Source organism: Nyctereutes procyonoides, unplaced genomic scaffold (assembly GCF_905146905.1).
Source record: "Nyctereutes procyonoides isolate TBG_1078 unplaced genomic scaffold, NYPRO_anot_genome, whole genome shotgun sequence".
Classification (NCBI taxonomy): Eukaryota; Metazoa; Chordata; class Mammalia; order Carnivora; family Canidae; genus Nyctereutes; species Nyctereutes procyonoides.
The window spans coordinates 15,690,382-15,710,723 of record NW_026575145.1 but is presented as its reverse complement, the minus strand read 5'-3'; the positions used below and the strand labels follow the sequence as shown (position 1 = coordinate 15,710,723).

At 40.5% G+C, this 20,342-nt stretch overlaps 1 protein-coding gene across 4 annotated transcripts in view; it reads right to left on the bottom strand.

Annotated features, from left to right (window-relative positions):
• HEATR5A (HEAT repeat containing 5A) overlaps positions 1–9,774 on the bottom strand; it is a 109,787-nt gene extending 100,013 nt beyond the window's left edge. For all 4 annotated transcript variants that reach the window (XM_055309209.1, XM_055309211.1, XM_055309212.1 and 1 more), the window contains exon 1: positions 9,655–9,774. The gene's annotated coding sequence lies outside the window, so the exon portion shown is untranslated. The remainder of the gene's footprint in view (positions 1–9,654) is intronic.
• Positions 9,775–20,342: the final 10,568 nt, after the last annotated feature.

Sequence of the window (20,342 nt, the reverse complement as noted above, 5' to 3'; positions counted from 1 at the left end):
GCCCAAGCAGGCAGAGCTGCAGGCAGAGAGAGGGAAGAAACAGGCTCTTCACCAAGCAGAGCTCGATGTGAAGCAGACACTTAACCCACTGAGCCACTCAGGCACCCCTCACATGGTTCAACTTAAATATCATGTTCAGTCTTCAAAGATTTAGCATAATGTAAGAAAGGCTAATGGCTTTGTCTAAAGGCTAAAGGCTAATGTTTACATTCTGTATAGTGTTCTTAGGTCTTCCATCTGACAATGAGTTCACATCAAATCTATGTCGGCAAAGAAGTGTAAGCACCTTCAAGAATTTCATTTTTTTCACCTTCAACAATTTTATTTATTTAAAAGATTTTGGGGTAAGGGCGAGAGGGAGAGGAAGGAGAGATAGAGAATCTTAAGCAGGCTCCTCACCCAGTATGGATCCAAAGGAGTCTGATCTCACAATCCTGAGATCATGACCTGAGTCGAAATCATTAGTCATACACTTAAATGACGAAACCACCCAGGCACCCTTAAAGATTTTGTTTTTAAATAATTTCTACACCAAATGTGGGGCTTGAAATCACAATCTCAAGATCAAAAGTTGCATGCTCTACCAACTGAGTCAGCCAGGCACCCCTCAGCTACAACAATTTTAAAAATAACACAAAACAAAACAGCCTACAGATTATGTCAGTCCTGATTGTGTTAACATGATTTTTTCTATCTAGGGTTTAAAGATCTATTTTAGTAGAGATAAGAACATATTTAAAATTATGGTTAAAATTTAGAGGGAAAAAGAATTTTCCTAATCTTTTTTTTTTTTTTAAGACTTTATTTATTCATGAAAGACACACAGAGAGAGCCAGAGAGACAGGCAGAGGGAGAAGCAGGCTCCATGCAGAGAGCCTCATGTGGGACTCAATCCCAGGACTCCAGGATCATGCCCTGGGCCGAAGGGAGGCACTCAAACTGCTGAGCCACCCAGGGATCCCGAATCTTCCTAGTCTTTTTGGTCATTTAGTTTCTTAAAATGATTCATTATACCACCGTTAAGAGGGAAAAGAGGAAAAATCCCAAATGAGAACAACAAACACAAAATTAAGATTGGTCTGTTGCTTTGTTAGTTTTTTGTTTCTGGAGCATGAAAAGACCAATATACAAATGAACAAGCCATTTTAAGTAAATGGAACTAATTCCCAAATGTATCAAGTGCCCGAAGTTTTGAAATATATCATACGTAAATTTCAATTACTTTCTTCAACTCTCACTTCTCTAAAAGCCATCACTACAGCTTCAACTCAGCCTCCAGTCTTTAGTTTTCTCAGTTTTGTTCAATAAACATAAAGCAAACAACAAAAAAACCCTCTCAAGAATCTCCCACACTTCAAGAAACATGCATAAATCTTAAAATCCAAACCTTCCCCCAAAACAAAACAAAACAAAACAAAAATCAGAATTAATCTAGAAAGAAGCCAGATCATTCTCTCTTGACCTAAATTAAGATTCTCTTTGACATGTGATTCAGGCTTTGCAAAATTATAGGTTACAAAATACAAACTCACAAATTACAGTGAGCTTTAGGTCATGCTTAAGATGTTGCCTAAGGGAGGCTGCCCCTGGTAAAGAAGAAGTCTTTGTTTTTTTAACTGTACTTTAAATATATCTAGGCATAGCCCTAAAGTTAGTTTGCTGACACATTTATAATATTAGAGTTCTTTAATACCATTTTATCTTCTTGATTTCTAAATCTTGTATTTATTGCATCTTTGAATCTGAAATATCTTGCTTCTTTCTTTCTAAATAAACTTACTATACTAAAATTCAGGTAGGGGCACCCGGGTGGCACAGTTGGGTAAGCATCTGACTCTTGGTTTTGGCTCAGATTATCATCTCAGGCTCTTGAGATGGAGCCCCAGTCAGTCAGCAAGGAGTCAGCTTAAGACTGTCTCTTCTCTGCCCCTCCCATCTGTGTACACACACACTCTCTCTCTTTAAAATAAATAAATCTGAAGAAAATAATAAAATTCAGCTAAAAAAAAAATGACTTCCTTCAGGAAAGCTTTCATGATTATTCTTATACTGTTTCCTCTTGGTATAGCACTTTTTTCATTATACTTATGGTTTTTTGTTTTTTTGTTTGTTTGGTTTTTTTTTTTTACACTTATGGTCCTTAAAATATGTTTGGCTTCTCCATTTTATCACCTAGATCATGAGATTCTTCAAATATTTTTCCAAATCATGATTTAAAAATCTTAACCACGGGATCCCTGGGTGGCGCAGCGGTTTAGCGCCTGCCTTTGGCCCAGGGTGCGATCCTGGAGACCTGGGATCGAGTCCCGCGTCGGGCTCCCGGTGCATGGAGCCTGTCTCTGCCTCTCTCTCTCTCTCCCTCTCTCTCTCTCTGTGTGTGACTATCATAAATAAATAAAAATATGTAAAAAAAAATCTTAACCATAATTATTAGAGTAGTAACATTATAGATTATGTTCTTTTCTCTTTGTCTAATTTTTAGTGATTTTAAAACTTTTAAAATGAAATCCTTAAAGACCAATAAACAAACTAAACTTTTGTTAGATTCCTAACTTTTAAAATTCACACCACCATTTGTCAGAATCACCTTTCCTCAGAGGAAAAAGGAAAAACAGTATTTTTACATCAAAACATAAGGAATAAAATGTGCAAAACAAATGGCATGGGAGGGTGGAGATCATTACTTTATATTTGGTCTCCTTCTCTATCTAGTTACTCCTACATCTTTCAGTAAATCACAAAATCAGCTTCATCTCCTAACTCTTCCAAGGAAAAGGGGCCCAAAGAATTAAAAGGGGAGTGTTAGGAAAATAGCAAGGGGAACAACCCAGAGGAGACAGGTAAATTGTTAAAATTAAAGGATACTGGGCAGCCCTGGCGGCTTAGCTAGGTTTAGTGCCGCCTTCAGCCCAGGTCCTGATCCTGGAGATCCGAAATCGAGTCCCACATCAGGCTCCTTGCATGGAGCCTGCTTCTCCCTCTGCCTGTATCTCTGCCCCCCCGCCTCTCTCTCTGTCATGAATAAAATGAATAAAATCTTTTAAAAAATTAAAGGATACTAAGCATGTCACAATAGCAAACCTGTAACAATGCATGTTAGTGGGTCATAACTCTAGCTGCTTTATTTACTTATTTATTTATTTTTAAAATATTTTATTTATTCATAAGAGACAGAGAAAGAGAGGTAGAGACACAGGCAGAGGAAGAAGCAGACTCCCCATTGAGCAGGGAGCCCAACGTGGGGCATGAACTCATGACTTTGAGATCAAGACCTAAACCAACCCAGATACTGAGATGTGAGTCCACATCAAAAGTTCCACGTTTGGCAGCCCGGGTGGCTCAACAGTTTAGCACCGCCTTCGGCCCAGGGCCTGATCCTGGAGTCTTGGGATGGAGTTCCACGTTGGGCTCCCTGTGTGGAGCCTGCTTCTCCCTCTGCCTGTGTCTTTGCCACGCCCCCCCTCATGAATAAATAAAATCTTAAAAAAAAAAAAAGCCGGGCATTTAACCCATTGAGCCACCCTGCAGCACCCCACTACCTTCCCCCGTCCCCCCGCCCCACCAGCTGGGAATGTTGTGTGACTACTGTTTTATATAGAACACAATCTTTGAAATACTAATCATTAAATACTATAAATCAAAAAATTTAGGTATTCCATTTTGTTCATACTATAAGATTTTTATATTTATTTATTTATTTATTTACTTATTTATATTTTAATTCATAGAGACACAGAGAGAGAGAGAATGAGAGAGAGAGAGAGAGGCAGAGACACACACAGGCAAAGGGAGAAGCAGGCACCATACAGAGAGCCTGATGTGGGACTCGATCCAGGGTCTCCAGGATCACGCCCTAGGCTGCAGGCAGCACTAAACCGCTGAGCCACCCGGACTGCCCTATGATAAGATTTTTTATTAGAAGACTATACAAGTTAATATCACACCTACTTAAAAGTGGCCATTTCTGATTAATATTTTGGATCAAATGATCTAACATTAAATATTTTAAATATAAACAGAATCTTCTCTTAGCTACTCCTAGAATATGAATAAAGATGCTTTTAATTAAACTAGTATATCAGTTCACATAAAAATCTGTATTATTCATACTTGTTTATTTATTTTTTAAAAGATTTTATTTATTTATTCATGAGAGACACAGAGAGAGAGAAGCAGAGGGAGAAGCAGAAAGAGAAGCAGAGGGAGAGGCAGGCACCGCGCAAGGAGCCCAATGTGGGACTCGATCCCAGGACTCCAGGATCATGCCCTGGGCCGAAGGCAGGGACTAAACCTCTGAGCCACCCAGGGATGCCAAAAAAATCTGTATTATTCATATTTATAATTAAGTTTCACATTATACTCCTAAATTAAAACAGCTTATTACACCATAAATTTAACTTTTAGGGGGAATTCTGACTACAAATTCTCATAAAATCAATTTAATTCGTATTTGTTGTCATATCACAAAAAATCTAATTTGTAACATGCCCAGGCACAGCACTACAATCTTTTTTTTTAAAAAGATTTCATTTATTTATTCATGAGACACACACACACACACACACACACACACACAGAGGCGGAAACACAGGCAGAGGGAAAAGCAGGCTCCTCACAGAGAGCCCCCCCATGTGGGACTCAATCCCGGACCCTGGGATCATGCCCTGAGCCAGAGGCTTAACCACTTAGCCACCCAGGCGTCCCTACAATCTTATTTTAATATATAATGAAAATACATCTAGTCCAGTGAGATTTTGCAAGACTGTTTCCTGCAAACTTGGTAGGGATGGGGAAAATGCTGCTTATCAGTACATACTATAAGCCAATAGGAATGGCAGATGCACACAGCTCTGTAAGAACCAATGGAGAACACATCCTTTGACATACAGAAGTTAGGGTGAAAGAGGAAAGAAATAGGAGTTAAAGGGAAATTTATAAACTGGCATAAGAAACGCCACAAGTGGGGATGCTATTTACTTTACCTTCCTCTTGTTTTTCTGAAGTACTGCAGATTCCCATTAGGGATGAGAACAATGACAGAAACTGAATTAGGTGAAGGAGATTGCCAATGAGGGCTCCACTAAAGTTCTGTGGGCTCTTGCAATTCTCTTCCCAGATTACAAAAAAAGAAAGCCCCTGAAGGGTAAAAGGAAGTGTTGTGGGGAAACTCAGCAGTATGAACCAACTCTAAGGCAGTGATGGTAAAAGGAACTAACATTTTTTGACAAATTACTTAGTAGAAACGTTTAATCCGGGCAGCCCGGGTGGCTCGGCGGTTTAGCGCCACCTTCAGCCTGGGGTGTCCAACCCTGGGATCGAGTCCCACATCAGGCTCCTTGCATGGAGCCTGCTTCTCCCTCTGCCTGTGTTTGTGCTTCTCAATTTCTCTCTGTGTCTCTCAAGAATAATTAAATAAAAAAATATTAAAAAAAAAAAAAAAAAGAAACGTTTAATCCTTATAACACTGAAACTTAAACATTATTATCCTCATTTTACAGGTGATGGTAACAAGAAATATGTCCAAGGTCGAAATGTTATTTAAGCAGAATAAGATAATGGCTTCATCTGTCTGGTTTCAATGTCCATGTTCCCTCAACTACTTCATATAGTCTCTTCATAAAGTCTAATCGTTATTATTGACAGGTACTGCCATACCCACTAAAGCACCTAATCATTATAACTCTGTTGTTCTTTCTTTCTTTTCTTTTCTTTTTTTTTTTTTTTTATCACTTCACTCTCCTCCAAGTCTTCCGTAGTCTGAGGTTTTCTATTAAAGTGTGAGGTCTTCTAGAGACATCAACTTTCATCTAGACAGTAAATCAATAAGTATCAGCAATGTTAGTTTAGTCTTTGGATATTCTTGACAATTTTTATCACTGTTTGTTCCAAAAAACAACTCTTCCAACTCCCCTTGGAAGGCAGGGCACTGAGAGTGCCAGAAGGTACATTTTAAGATAGAAAGTTTATTCTTCTCTTATCTCCCACCTCACTCATCTCAAAGTAACTATCTAAACAATCTTACTACTTGGTACCAAGTTGAAATTCCATTAAGAAGAAAACAAAGAACATTTTCTTTAAAAAAAAAAAAAAAGATATACAGAAATTGTTTCAAAGATCATGAACTTTACTGACCTAAGTCTCTCAGTCTCTCAGAGCCTATTCATTCAGCATTTAGACATGACTAATAATCCAATTAGCCAGATTCTAGAGGGTAGAATAGAGTCCCATATTAAAAGTAAAAGAGCAATGTCATTGAGATCAGGAAGAAGTCACAGCAGGATGCTAACAGTGATGGAAGCAATCAAAATACTAATTAATAAAGTAGAGACATTTTAAAAAGCAGGGCAGCATGAGACTGCTAAGTACAAGAGCAAAGTGCACAAGATGCCATTATTCCTCCAGGGCAGCAGAGGCCAAGAATTCTTGCCCAATTTTCCAATAACTCTATCCTTTTATTTGCTGTACATGCAATCTGTCACCTAGGACTTCTTAGTTTAGCCATTAGACCCCACTTGCCTTAGAATCTCCCTCTTTTTCCCCTTCAAACTGTTTGTGACCCTTTTTTAAAAATTTAAATTAATTTTTTTAGTTTTAAAATTTAAATTCGGGGATCCCTGGGTGGTTCAGCAGTTTGGCGCCTGCCTTTGGCCCAGGGTGTGATCCTGGGGTCCGGGGTTCGGGTCCCACGTCGGGCTCCCTGCCTGGGGCCTGCTCCTCCCTCTGCCTGTGTCTCTGCTTCCCTCTCTCTCTTTCTGTCTCTCATGAGTAAATAAATAAAATCTTTAAAAATAAAAATTAAAAAAAAATTAAATAAATAGATTTAAATTAAATTATGTTTGTGACTCTTAATCAGGTTCAGCATTCACAGAAGCAGCCCTAATCCACACCATCCTCTGACATCTTGGCTTTTCCTCATGGCTCCCACTTCTAATTTACAACATATCCCGTGGAATACGGGGCCTAGAATTTAGCTACATTTTTACCTTCTTGGAGGTCTACCGGAGGGCTTTTATTGACAGACACTGCTTCTTATTCCTTGCCAGATGCCCAGCTAGGCTCCTAACTTTGCAAGTATAGTTTCCCTGAACAACTCCATTATTACTCTGCCTTCTGGCTGCCACCCTTATGGCCCTGCCCAAGTAATACACTGAACATCTAGTACCTCTAACTTGCAGGACAGTCTGAGGCAGCATTCCATCAACCAAATTCATTGATATTTCTGCAGCAAAAGATAAAACACACTCGCATAAGGTGGGATTAAATAATGACTATAAATAGCTTCATGTCAGTTCATGTTATACTTTGCTGCCAAATGAGTTAAAAAAAAAAACAAAACAAAACCTCCCAGAGTCTTCTGGACATTAGAATTAAGATGAAAGGACTTTATACATATATGTTTTTCTTTCTTTTCTTTTCAGATCTCCTCCCAAAATATTGAAGAAAAATTTTTTTCCTGGTGTTTCAATAGGTAATTTCAACTTTCTGATAATTTTACTTACATAAAAAATGTACTAAATAAATGAGGTATATTTTGGGTCCATACACAAAAATATGTATATATTCATCATATAGATACTATACAAACACAAAAGCATATGAATAGATGCTGTTATATATTTACTGACAGAGAAGCTTTATCCAGGTAATAAGTACAACTAAGTTACTGAAAAGGTATACATATAAAACATTGTATTTAGTGAAATTAGAACCATACCATGGTTTTAAGATTAGTGATTCAGGATACATACTCCGAAAAAGTTACTTCTCTCTCTCTCTCTCTCTTTTTAATGCAGAGGTCATTAAACTAGTTACCCAAGATTTAGAACAAAAAGAATTTTAGAATAGTAAGGGGCCTAAACAAATCCAGTTTTAGGACGCCTGGGTGGCTCAGTGGGTGAGTGTCTGCCTTTGGCTCAGGGGTGTGATCCCTGATGGGTCCCGCATAGGGCTCCCTCAGGGACCCTGCTTCTCCCTCTGCCTGTGTCTCTGCCTCTCTCTGTGTCTCTCATGAATAAATAAATAACATCTTTAAAAAAGAAATCCAGTTTAATCTTTATTCTATTCACAAGATAATTAAGAAAGGGTCATAAAAGTCATACATGGCCTCATTCCCCTTCCTGAAGACAGATGCACTGCTTAAAAACAAAGTACTTAAATTCAGGTCTCCTGACTTGTCAGGTCAGAAGTCTTTTTTTCCTATATTACTGCTATCTATATAAAATAACTGCATTCTAAGACAAATCCAACCTCCAGTACTTTTTCCAACTGTCACTATTCTTGTTATATAAACCTTGACGGCTTACCCATTTTATTAAAGAAAAAAAAAGTAAGGCTATCTATTAATTTTTTTTTTTTTTTATGATAGTCATACAGAGAGAGAGAGACAGGCAGAGACACAGGCAGAGGGAGAAGCAGGCTCCATGCACCGGGAGCCCGACGTGGGATTCGATCCCGGGTCTCCAGGATTGGCCCTGCCAGGGATCCCCAAGTAAGGCTATTAAAATATAAGTCTCAGCTTCATCAGTGATCTAAAATGACTTTATCAAAGACACACTTTCTAAAACATGTGGACAATGAAACAAGGTAAGTCTTCTCTCCCCATCCATCTGAATGCTCAGCTCTTAGCAGACTCCTGCTTTCCTCACACTTGAGCCTCACTAGATTATCTCCAAAAGTTGTGAACAGTACTTGGGGCACATTCTCCCCTCCCCCTCCCCCCCCCCCCCCCCCCCCCGCCTTCAACGTTTCCTCTAGGCTGTGAGTTCCTCCAGGGTGCGAAGCCTACACGTAAAAGGTGCTGAGTACGTGAATAAGCGAGCGCACGTAAGGATAACGTATAATTTTGATCTTTAAGGAAGGAGCTCATCATTTGGCTTCTATTATCTGACTTGACAGTTACGAAAACCTCTTACCTCGCCAGAGGTATACATTATTGTGATCGGTCAGTACCAGAAAGCACTTTTATAAAGTTTCCGAACACTTCACAGTCCCTCGAAATGACGTTCGGCTGGCGGAGAGCAGGCAAGAGGAAAAGTCTCCTCACACTACGCAAATGCTACCCCAGCAGGGGCTTTCTCTCCCTGAGGGGACTGCAACAGTCCTGCGGCGGAAGGCGAAATCCGCTCCGTCTCCAGAGCGCTTCTGGGAACCGGCCGTGAGGGTGAGGTGCGGGCGCTGCCAGAGCCAAGCGCGGAGCCCGGGCTGGGGCCCCGCTCCTGAGCGACCTGGGCGCCACGGGCGCCACTTGGGCGGGTCCGACCTCCCGACCTTCCCCGCACGCAGGGAGAGCCGGCTGCCGCCGCCGGGCAGAGTCCACGCCTACCTGTTGGGCTCGGGTACAACCAGACTCTCCCCGAGCCCCGCGAGGAGGACTGGCCGCGCCGGCCGCCCGGCCGTCCCCGCGCCGCGACTGAGCCCCTCCGCGGCGGGTTCCGGCCCCTTCGGCCACGACACCTGATCCCTCCACCCGTTCGTCCCCGCACCCAGGGTCCCAGCTGCCTCACCCACTTCGCAGCCGCGATCACCCTGGGGACCCCCACGCCGCCCATCTCACAGCGCAGGCCCCGGCGTGAGGTCCCTCCTGGTGGGCAGGCAGCCCGGCCACCGCCCCCTCGCGCCGCAGCGTCTGCTCTCCCCGGCTCCCCGGCTGCTCACCTCCTGGGGTCCCCCACGGCTCAGCGTCGCTCCCAGTCCTGCCACGTTTCAGGCTCCACAGCGCAGCAGGGCAGCGCCGAGACTCGCCGGCGGCGGCGACTGCGAGGCAGCGCGACGGGAGGGGCGCGCGCGGGGCGGAGCCGGGCAGCTCGGAGCCGCGGGCGCGGCGGGAGCCAGCGATTGGAAGCCCGCCCTGCGCCGCGCGGCCGATCCTAGGCCCCCGCAGCCGGCCGCCGAGCCATCGAGCACCCGAGCACCCACTCTGGCAGGCGTGACTGCTCCACCGCCGAGAGAGCGATGGGCGAGAGAGCTGCCCAAGTTGATCGAGGCCAGGGCAGTGGCTTTGCAGTCGGGAGATCTTGGCCACAGCTATTTTTGTCTGTTGTGTCATCGCCAGCCAGAATCCCTAGGGGCGGCAGTGGGGCGTCTGAAAGCCAAGACACAACTGGAGCCTGAAGAAATCCAGGCAGTGAGTGCTGTGCGTGTGGATGGGGTCATGTTAGCCATGCAAGGGACCCTAGAGGGCCTTGTTACTTGCTACTCCTTGTTTTATAGCCTGAGACCCTGGGGCCTGACGGAGCGCCTTACTCAAGGTCACACACGGAGTCGCCGGTGGAATTGGGACTCAGCCACTTGGCTCCAAGTCAAGTGCGTTTTCCCAGTATACTCAGCGTTTTGAATATAATTTTCAGTTTTGAAACAGTCTCAAGATTTCGATAACGTTGCAAGTATAGGACAAAGAACATTTTTTCTGAACCATTTGCGATTTGCTGACACGATGCCACATTGTCCCTAAATACTTCAGTGTGTGGGTCTTAGTAATTAAGCATCCTCAACTATGTAGTCACTATCTACCAAGACCAAAACGTTTATGCGATACATTACGTTTGGTCAATGTCCCAATCACGTTTTTTATGGTAAAGGGATTCAGTTCAGAATCAAGCATTGTGTTTACTTGTCATGTATCTTTAGTTGCCTTCAATCCGGAACACTTCCTCAGTCTTTCCTTGAGTTTCATGTCCTTGACACTTTTCAAAATTCCTGGCCAATTATTTTGCAGAATGGCTTTCACTTTCCATCTCTGATGTATATTTATGATTAGACATGGTAAGTGTCTATGACAGGACTGTCACAGAAGTGATGCTGTGTTCTTCTCATTGCGAGCCAGATGCTTGGTTCCTCAACCTGTTTTGAAAGCATAAGCAGAGCTATAGTTGTATTAGTTGCATTATTAGCTGCCCATACTGTTTTATTCCTTAATTATGTCTTATGTACCTCTTATCAATCATTAACTTTGGTTTTTCCAAAGTTACTACTCTCTGTTTACCCACTGATTTTAGAAACCTAATGGGGACTCAGCAACATTTGTCTTGAAATTATCTGACATACCTGATCTTAACAGTACCAAATGGTACCTCATTGTCCAGAAGAATGCATTCTTCTACGTTGTTTTAAGTTCCACTCCCTTCAAGGTGTCAAGAAATCCTTCACCTTCCTCTCATGTATTCACCTCCTTCCCCAAACGTACATAAGCTGTCTCTAGGCTTAACGGGATACAGCAGCCTTGGGAATAATTTCCTGCCTTCTCCTTTGGCTGCCCTTCTGATAGTAAAGCTTTCTCTGCTTCAAAATTAGTGTCTAAGGCGTTGGCTTATATGCATCAGGTGCACCAACAAGTTTGAGTTTGGTAACAATCGCATCCTATCAAGTGGCACATTTTAATTAGTCTCATTATTTTTTTTTTCAAGATTTTACTTATGTACTCATGAGAGACAGAGAGAGCGAGAGAGAGAGAGAGAGGCAGAGACACAGGCAGAGGGAGAAGCAGGCTGCATGCAGGGAGCCCGATATGGGACTCGATCCAGGGGCTCCAGGATCACGCCCTGGACTAAGGCAGGCGCTAAACTGCTGAGCCACCCAGGCATCCCTAATTAGTCTCATTATTGATATTTATTTTAATAAAGTGGTGTCTGCCAGGCTTCTCCACTATAAATTTATTTCTTTCCTGTTTGTAATTAATATGCATTTTGGGGAGAGGAGATTTTTTGAAATTACATAAATATTTCCTCAGCAAAACTTTAATTTATTTATATCAGTATAAGATCAGAGTTTCCTATTAAATGGGTTATAATCTGTTTCTATCATTATTTATTTTGATGTTCAAGTTGTCCTGAGTTTGGTCTGGGGGGAGCCCTATTCGTGCTGGTTTCTGTGTCTTTGTGTGTTTTAAATTCTTTTGTGAAACATCTTTTAAAATACAGAAAATATGAAAGCATTTTATATACCATATAACCACCATCCATACTCTCATTAATATTTTACTGTTCTGTGCCCTTTGACACACTTACATCATTCTTTGAGCACTCCCTTATTTTCTGGCACAGTAGGATATTCTAGGCTCTCCTTGCCCAACCCTAGATGCAGCCATTTATCCAGGAGCCCTGATTCCTTTCAGTGGAGAATGGTATTTAGAAGCACCAGGTGTGCTCACTGCTATTGGGGTATCACTGTTCAGGCTGACTTAGTGGATGTGACTAGGGAATATTTATACACTCATACAGTGCATCTATGTATGTAACTATAAATGTATACTCACACATATTTACAGCTCTATTTATTTATCTAACATATATATTGAAAAACCATATGTTTGCAGCAATACCTCCAATCCTGCATCACACAGTGTATTCTAGTTTCCTCCCATATTTGTTACTCCTTTCTCCCACAGAGAGAAACCTGGATCCTATTATCCTTCAGATATTTACTTTTTAAATACCTCTTCTATATTTAAGTGGTCACCCATAGCTGCCATCTCTCTGTTTGGAGAATGCCACTCTTACCCCATTATGGTTCTGAAACTCCAAAATAAGCCACCACCAGCCACAGCCACCCCCCCACTTTCTCCTTTCCTAACGCCGGCTCCCAAACCCTGTGCCAGAGCCTAGTCCATGAGCCCTCACCACCCAGCTCAGGCTCCATCTCTTGCTAAGCATTCCCTTAGGCATCCTCTTTATTTACTCTACTTGATATATGTAGACACACACAAACACAGATAGAGACACACTCACTTTGGGTACTATAGAGTACCCTGAGAAAGGTATAAAAGAATTTTAGATCCTAAAGGAGAGAGCAACTACTGGAAAGTCCTGTTGGGAGGCTCATGGAAGGTTTTAAGAAAAAGACGACATTTAAAATGGGCTTTGGGGGTGCCTGGGTGGTTCAGTTGGTTAAGTGTCTCACTCTTGATTTTGGTTCAGGTCATGATCTCAGGGTCCAGAGATCAAGCCCAGTGTTGGGCTCCAAGCTCAATGTGTAGTCTGCTTGGGAGTCTCTCTCTCCTTCTCCCTCTGCCCCTCCTCCTAAGCTCTCTCTCTCAAAATAAATGAGTAAATAAAATATTTTTTAAAATTTTTTAAAGGGGAACCTGGGTGGCCCAGTGGGCTAAGCAGCTGACTTCAGCTCAGGTCATGATCCTAGGGTTCTGGGATTGAGCTCTGCATTAGGTTCTGCACTTGGCAGGGAATCTGCTTCTCCCTCTCCCTTTGCCTCTACCCCTACTCATGCTCGCTCTCTCTCTCTCTCTCTCTCTCTCTCTCAAATAAATAAAATATTTTAAAAAGAAATAAATACAAGTTTTAAAAATAAATAAAATGGGCTTTGAAGAATGCATAAGAATACATGAATAGGATGTATATACTGCATTAGATATTGAAAAAACTGGAAAATATTTTGAGTGGGCCCAAAGCAGAGAAAGTAATTCATTTTAGCTGAATATGTAGTACAAAAATAATGACACAAGAATTTTAGAGTCCAACTACTAGTTTTACAGAGGATTCAAAGATGACTCCAAACTTTGAGCTTAGATGGCAAAGAGAATTAAATTATAAAAAGGGGTCAGTTTGGAGGGGAAAGGAATACATTTAATTTAAACATATCACATTTGAGTGAAGCATCCAAGGAGAAATGCAGGATTAGAGCTTTGAGGAGGGGTCAGAACCAGAGTTCTAGTTAAGAACTTTTCCATATTGCGGTGACAGCTGACACAATAAAAGAGGAAATAAAGAGAACAAAGATAGAACTCTGAAAGACAATCAGTTTAGTTTTAACCAAACACAAATGTGTTCCACCTTTCAACTTCTATTTTACTTTTCTCTGTCCCATATTGAGATTCTGAGTCACAATATAGAAGAAGGAAGCTATATTATAATTAGCAGAAAAAAACACAGTTTTGAAGTCCACAGGGTGACTTGTGTTCAAATTCTACTTCCACTACTTAGTAGGCATGACCTAGGGAAAACCACTTCATATCTTTGAAGCTCAGTTTCCTCCCTTTAAAATGAGAATAGGGACGCCTGGGTGGCTCAGTGGTTTAGTGCCTGCCGTTGGCCCAGGGCATGATCCTGGGGTCCCAGGATCAAGTCCCACATCAGGCTCCCTGCATGGAGCCTGTTCCTCCCTCTGCCTGTGTCTCTACCTCTCTCTGTGTCTCTCATGAATAAATAAATAAAATCTTTAAAAAAAATGAGAATAACATCTCCCTCTCTGAGGTGTTCTGAAGGTTCAGGATACAATAGAAATAACTAGCATGTGGCCCATTGTCAAATGATAGCTAGCACTATGAGGCATTTACCTTATTTCTCTGTCACAACTTATTCCAGTTTGTTACTGTTGATGTCTCTGTTTGGCACACAGAAGCCTCTCATCCTGTATTTGTTGAAGCAATGGATAACTGTATATATTTTCTATTTTTTAAAATACTCACCAGTATAGTGAATTATATTACCTTTTCTTGGCTTTTTATAAGGAACAGCTTCCCCGCCAATAAATGAAGTATATTACCAAAATAGAATGTTGGTATTTAATGATGTATGTAAAAATTACAAAGTAAACCAGTATTACCGATTTGACTGGCTATGTGATACCTTGCTTATCTCCAGGTTCAACACATTTGATACAATGACTCTAGGTTTCAACCAGCATAGATTTGGAAAACTGAAGATAATAGATTACCTTTAAGATTGCCTCTACCCCTGAGATTATAAAATTCAATGATAGTTGAACAGTATTATCTAAACAATGGTACTCCAGTGCACCCATGGAACTCTAAGGTCCTGCTCTTGATTATAATTCTTCAACGGTTAATAGGTGTTCCTTTAAACAGGCATTTTAAATTTGAGAAACACTCTGTCAATATAGCCATCTTCTAGAAAGTCATCATGTATATTAGTAGGCTGCATTTCATGCAATGTTTCCCAAGTTTATTTGACAATGGAATATAATATTTTTTAAAGGAATACATACTAGTATCTGTGAGAACTAGTGTTCCTTCAGAGCAGACTTTGGGAAATACAGCTCTGGAAGTTTGTTGTTAGTGATCCACTCAGTCATGTCAGGTTGCTCAGTGTTGATGAAACCATCAAGGAGACTGGAGTGCACATGTGGCAAGCTCATGTCACAAAACACATAGGTAAGGCACAGCTTCCACTCTGTCAATTTCGATATAATTTAAGCCTGAAATTACACTGATACCTCATGCCAACAAAAGATCTGCTTGCTCTTTGTGATACAGCTTTCTACTTTTTGGTCTATCAAGCATTATCCATCAATGTACTGCTGAGTTTGCTGTAATCAGTGACAGCTTTTTTTTTTTTTCTTTTAAAGATTTATTTATTTCTAGGGATGCCTGGATGGCTCCGTGGTTGAATGTCTGCCTTTGGCTCAGGGCTTTATCCCAGGGTCCTGGGATCGAGTCCCACAATAGGCTCCCCCATCAGGAGTCTGCTTCTTCCTCTGTCTATGTCTCTGTTTCTGTCTCTCATGAATGAATAAATAAAATCTTAAAAAAAGAGATTTATTTATTTTTAGAGAGAGAAAAAGAGCATGCAAGTGGGGGGAGGGGCAGAGGGAGATACAGAATTCTAAACAGACTCTCTGCTGAGTGTGGAACCCAATGCAAGGCTTGATCCCAGGATCCTGAGATCATGATGGGTCCCAAAATCAAGAGTTGGTCACTTAACCGACTGAGTCATCCAGGCATCCCTCTGTGACAGATGTTAACACTAAATTTCTTTTTTTTTTTTTAAAGATGTATTTATTTATTTAGAGAGAAAGAGAATGTGTGAGAAGAGAGGGTACATGAGCTGGGAAGAGGGGCAAAAGGAGAGGGAGAGAGAGAATCCTCGAGCCGACTCCACACTGACTATGGAGCTGACATTGGACTCGATCTCACCACCCAGAGGCCATGACCTGAGCTAAAATCAAGACTTGGGAGCCCAACCAGCTGAGCCACCCTAGCACTACACTTCTAATAAGAACTTTTGGCCATGGATAGAAATATCTTCAGTTGGTAAACTACTACTAAAAATATTCAGCCAAGAAATGCTACTTACAGCACAGCATAGATCTTGATCTATGATGGAAAGTAAGTAATGGTAGACCATCTAATCTTGAAAGAAGCAGCTAATCTCAGGGCTAGTGCTTCTAAGCAGGAATACTGAATAAATGTAGTCTGCAACTACGCATTCAATAACGCTCTACATAAGAAACAACTGCAATGGGGGGGGATCCCTGGGTGGCTCAGAGGTTTAGCGCCTGCCTTTGGCCCAGGGCGCGATCCTGGAGTCCCAGGATCGATTCCCACGTCGGGCTCCCGGCATGGAGCCTGCTTCTCCGTCCTCCTGTCTCTCTCTCTCTCTCTCTCTCTCTCTCTCTCTCTCTCATAAATAAATAAATAAATCTAAAAAAAAAAGAAACAACTGCAATTATGTTCATGCTTGACTAGGACATTGAAAGTCCCTTCTAATTCCTCATTCTCCAATCAGATTAAGAAATATTGTGTTTTACATGTGCTTAAACTTTATGGTTTTGTTCCAAAGTTGCTGCCATCTATTTTATAAGCAAGCCATTTAATCTCTTTGGGCTTCAATTTCCTCTTCTGGAAAATAAGTATGCATATTAGGTTTCTAAGATCTCTTCCCATTTTAAAATTCAAATAGTCTACTGTTATTCTTACAAAAACCCCTTCAAAGTAAATAGAATAGCTATTATTTGCAAGAAATGAAACAAAAGCCCGGGATAGCTAGGTGATTTGTTCATGTTTGGAACAAGATTCCACAAATAAGACAGAAAATCCTTCTGAATCCTTTTCTGATATCTTTTTCATGTTATCATATTGCCATATATATTCATATATATATATGTTAAACTAAACAGCACTTTTAAAAGTCTTTCTTTTATACATGTGGTCATGTTTATTTTAAAATATTATTCACATAACTTGAAAATACAACTTTTTATTTTTATTTATTTATTTTTAAAAAGATTTTTATTTATTTATTCATGAAAGACACGGGGAGGGGGCGGGGCAGAGACACAGGCAGAGGGAGAAGCAGGCTCCATGCAGGGAGCCTGATGTGGGACTTGATCTCAGGTCTCCAGGATTATGCCCTGGGCCAAAGGCAGGTGCTAAACTGCTGGGCCACACAGGGATCCCCGAAAATACAACTTTTTAAAACTCAAGGAAACAAAAACATAATCCTACTACCTTCAAATGACAATCATTTTCACTTATTTGTTTTTCTTTCAACTGTCGCATGTCTAAATAAAGCCATATACATATGGCACATCAAATTTGCATTCATAGTCATTTTATTACCAATGGCCATATAAACATCAGTTCCTGGTTATAATATTGCTAGTATTTAGTTACATGGACCTGAGGGGAAAGGAAAAAACTGCTATTTCCTGTTTGTAGGTAGGTGTAATTGGCAAGGAGTAAAGAGGACCTAAAATGACTCTATAGTTTACCATGATAGGACTCATTTTCAACTCATTTCTGGCTTTAAAATCTCATGATTAGAATCATTCTTCTGGCTTTCATAAGCTAAATAAAGAGACTTCAGGAGGTTGATGTCAAGATTCTCTTACCTGGGGTGGGAGAGAAAATCCTGGAGCTCTCTTCTGGCTTATTCCTTTATTACAGTTTCACCTTGGAAGATAGGGAAGATGTGACCCTGAAAGAATGAGCAGCAGGACAGGAAGGTTTCTATGGTAAGGGGGAGGACTGGGCAGCAAGAAACCTTCAGTAGCCAGGGAAAGAATGTTCTGGATGATGGAATCCAGAGCAGATTCCAGGAAGAGGGGAGGAGGTGTCTGTGGGGAATCAATAAAAATGGGGCTGAAAGGAATTAGATGAGAGTCCTTGGTCAGCTTGTCAATTTTTCCCTGCCAGAAAGTTCCTTATGGGAACCACAGGAAGCACCATCATAAGCCAAATTAATCATGTAGTTAATCTATCAAGGTGAAGGAACAAAATTTAATGTCATTAGCAGCCTGGTTCTAAAATGAGCCCAAACCCAAGGAATGGGATAGGTCAAGCCAGAACTAGGACTGAAGAGAGGGGCTATGTTACTAAATATTACACAGACTGTTGACTTTAGCTACATGCTCTTTAGACAAGTAAACTGTTTACCTGTACACAGGTAACTTAAGAGAATAATTTAGTGCTTTCAATTAGGGATATTTCATCCTTTATAAATAGCATATAAGGCATCCTACCAAAACCTTGTTCATCAGTTAGAAACATGTGAATATAAAACCTGATGATAGATAATTACTTAAAAATGAAATAGGGCCGCCCGGGGTGGCTCGGCGCTTTAGCGCCACCTTCCGCCCAGGGCCTGATCCTGGAGACCCCGATAGAGTCCCGGGTCGGGCTCCCTGCATGGAGCCTGCATCTCCCTCTGCCTGTGTCTCTGCCTCTCTCTGTGTCTCTTTCTCTCATGAATAAATAAATAAAGTCTTTAAAAAATAAAAATAAAAAATAAATATATTGAAACAATAACTATACAAGATAACATAATATTAAGATCCAAATAATTTGTTGTAAAATTCATAATCTAGTATTATTTGTCTAACTCAAGAAATTGTACTCACCCAGGAAAAGGACAAAACTCTACCTGATTGATAAATAATATTCCTACTGAATTATCACATGTGAAGACAAACTACATACAGTATACTATGACACACTTATGAAAGTTCTTATCATGTTTATGAATATGTCTATTAATGTCTCTGGGATATGTTATTCCTTTTTTTTTTTTGACTTGCCATCTTTACCTTTTTTTTTTTAAGACTTTGTTCATTTATTCATGAGAGACAGAGAGAGGGAGAGAGAATGATGCAGAGACACAGGCAGAGGGAGAAGCAGGCTCCATAAAAGGAGCCCAATGTGGGACTCGATCCCGGGACTCCGGGATCATGCCCTGGGCGGAAGGCAGGTGCTAAACCGCTGAACCACCCTGACTGCCCCCTGGGACATGTTATTCTTGAAATAAATTCTAACAAAAATTAGTTTAAATGTCAAACTTCTTGCTTAGCTACAAACTTAGAAGAGAGAATATCTAGATGCAAAAATATTTAACTGACCAGTATGAACAATAACTCAAATTAAATTAACCATATAATATGATTATGGTAATCAGTGGAGCCGGAGTCATAGATCAGGAAGAAAAAGAAAAATGTTAATAATATGGAATAGAATTATATACTCTTGAACTCAATTTGCCAACCTACAAGCATTCACAGACCAGAGCACAAATCCATTTATAGACTGTACTTGCTCATCTTAATAATATCTTATTGACTTACACATTTTCTCCTTTTGTCTGCTTCCTCTCCCTTACACTCCCTGAGATCAAAACTTAAGAAACAGTTTCTTATTATTTATGGTAAAATATTAAGCCATAAAAAAGCAAAAGCAAAATTTGAAATCCCTTTATAACTGAACCATGTTAAAATATGTGTGTGGTTATGAACAAAGATTATAAGGGAATAGATAAAAATAAAATTATTGTATTTGAACAATGAGATTACAGGCCTTTTTATTTTTTTGATATTTGTGATTGTTTATATTGCTTTTATAAAACAAAAAGGACAGAAAGACAAAAAGAAAGGAAGAAAGAAAGATATTTTTAAAAGTTTTCTCTTTGCAATTTCCTGGTGCTATTTTCCGCCTTTTGAAAGGGTACCTGACACATAGTAGGTATTCAACATAAATTTGTTGAGTAAGTATACAAAATGGAAACTACAACTGCTGGAAGATTTCCTTTAGGAAGAAGCCAAATGATAGCGTTGGCTATACTGAGGTAAGGATAAAATAAATCAGTATTTACTCAATCACTTGCCCAGGGGCTTCTAATTACCTATCCTTGAGATTGTTATTTATAGATTGTCCATATAATTTGTTGTCTCAGGACGCTTTTGAAAGTGAAAAGCTTGGCTATTTATAAATACACTGGATTCTTAGGGATGGCACCTAAAGGATAAGTAACCAAAGAAAAAGATAAGTTGGACTTCATCAAAAATAAAAACCTTTGTTATTCATTATTAAGGAAATAAAAAGATAACCCACAAAATGCGAAAAAAATTATTTGCAAAACATTTACTGATAAGGGTCTAGTATCCAGAATATATAAAGAACTCTTATAATCAACAATAAAAAGACAACCCAACTAAAAAAATGGAAAAATAATTTGAATGGACATCTCTCCAAAGATGATATACAAAAGGGTGATTCAGCACATGCAAATATGCTCAACACTGTACCTAATAATCTTTTGATCTCTCTGCCATAGTGGAAACCCAACTTCCTCCAGACCACACAGCTTCCTTTAAGTGAAGGTGAT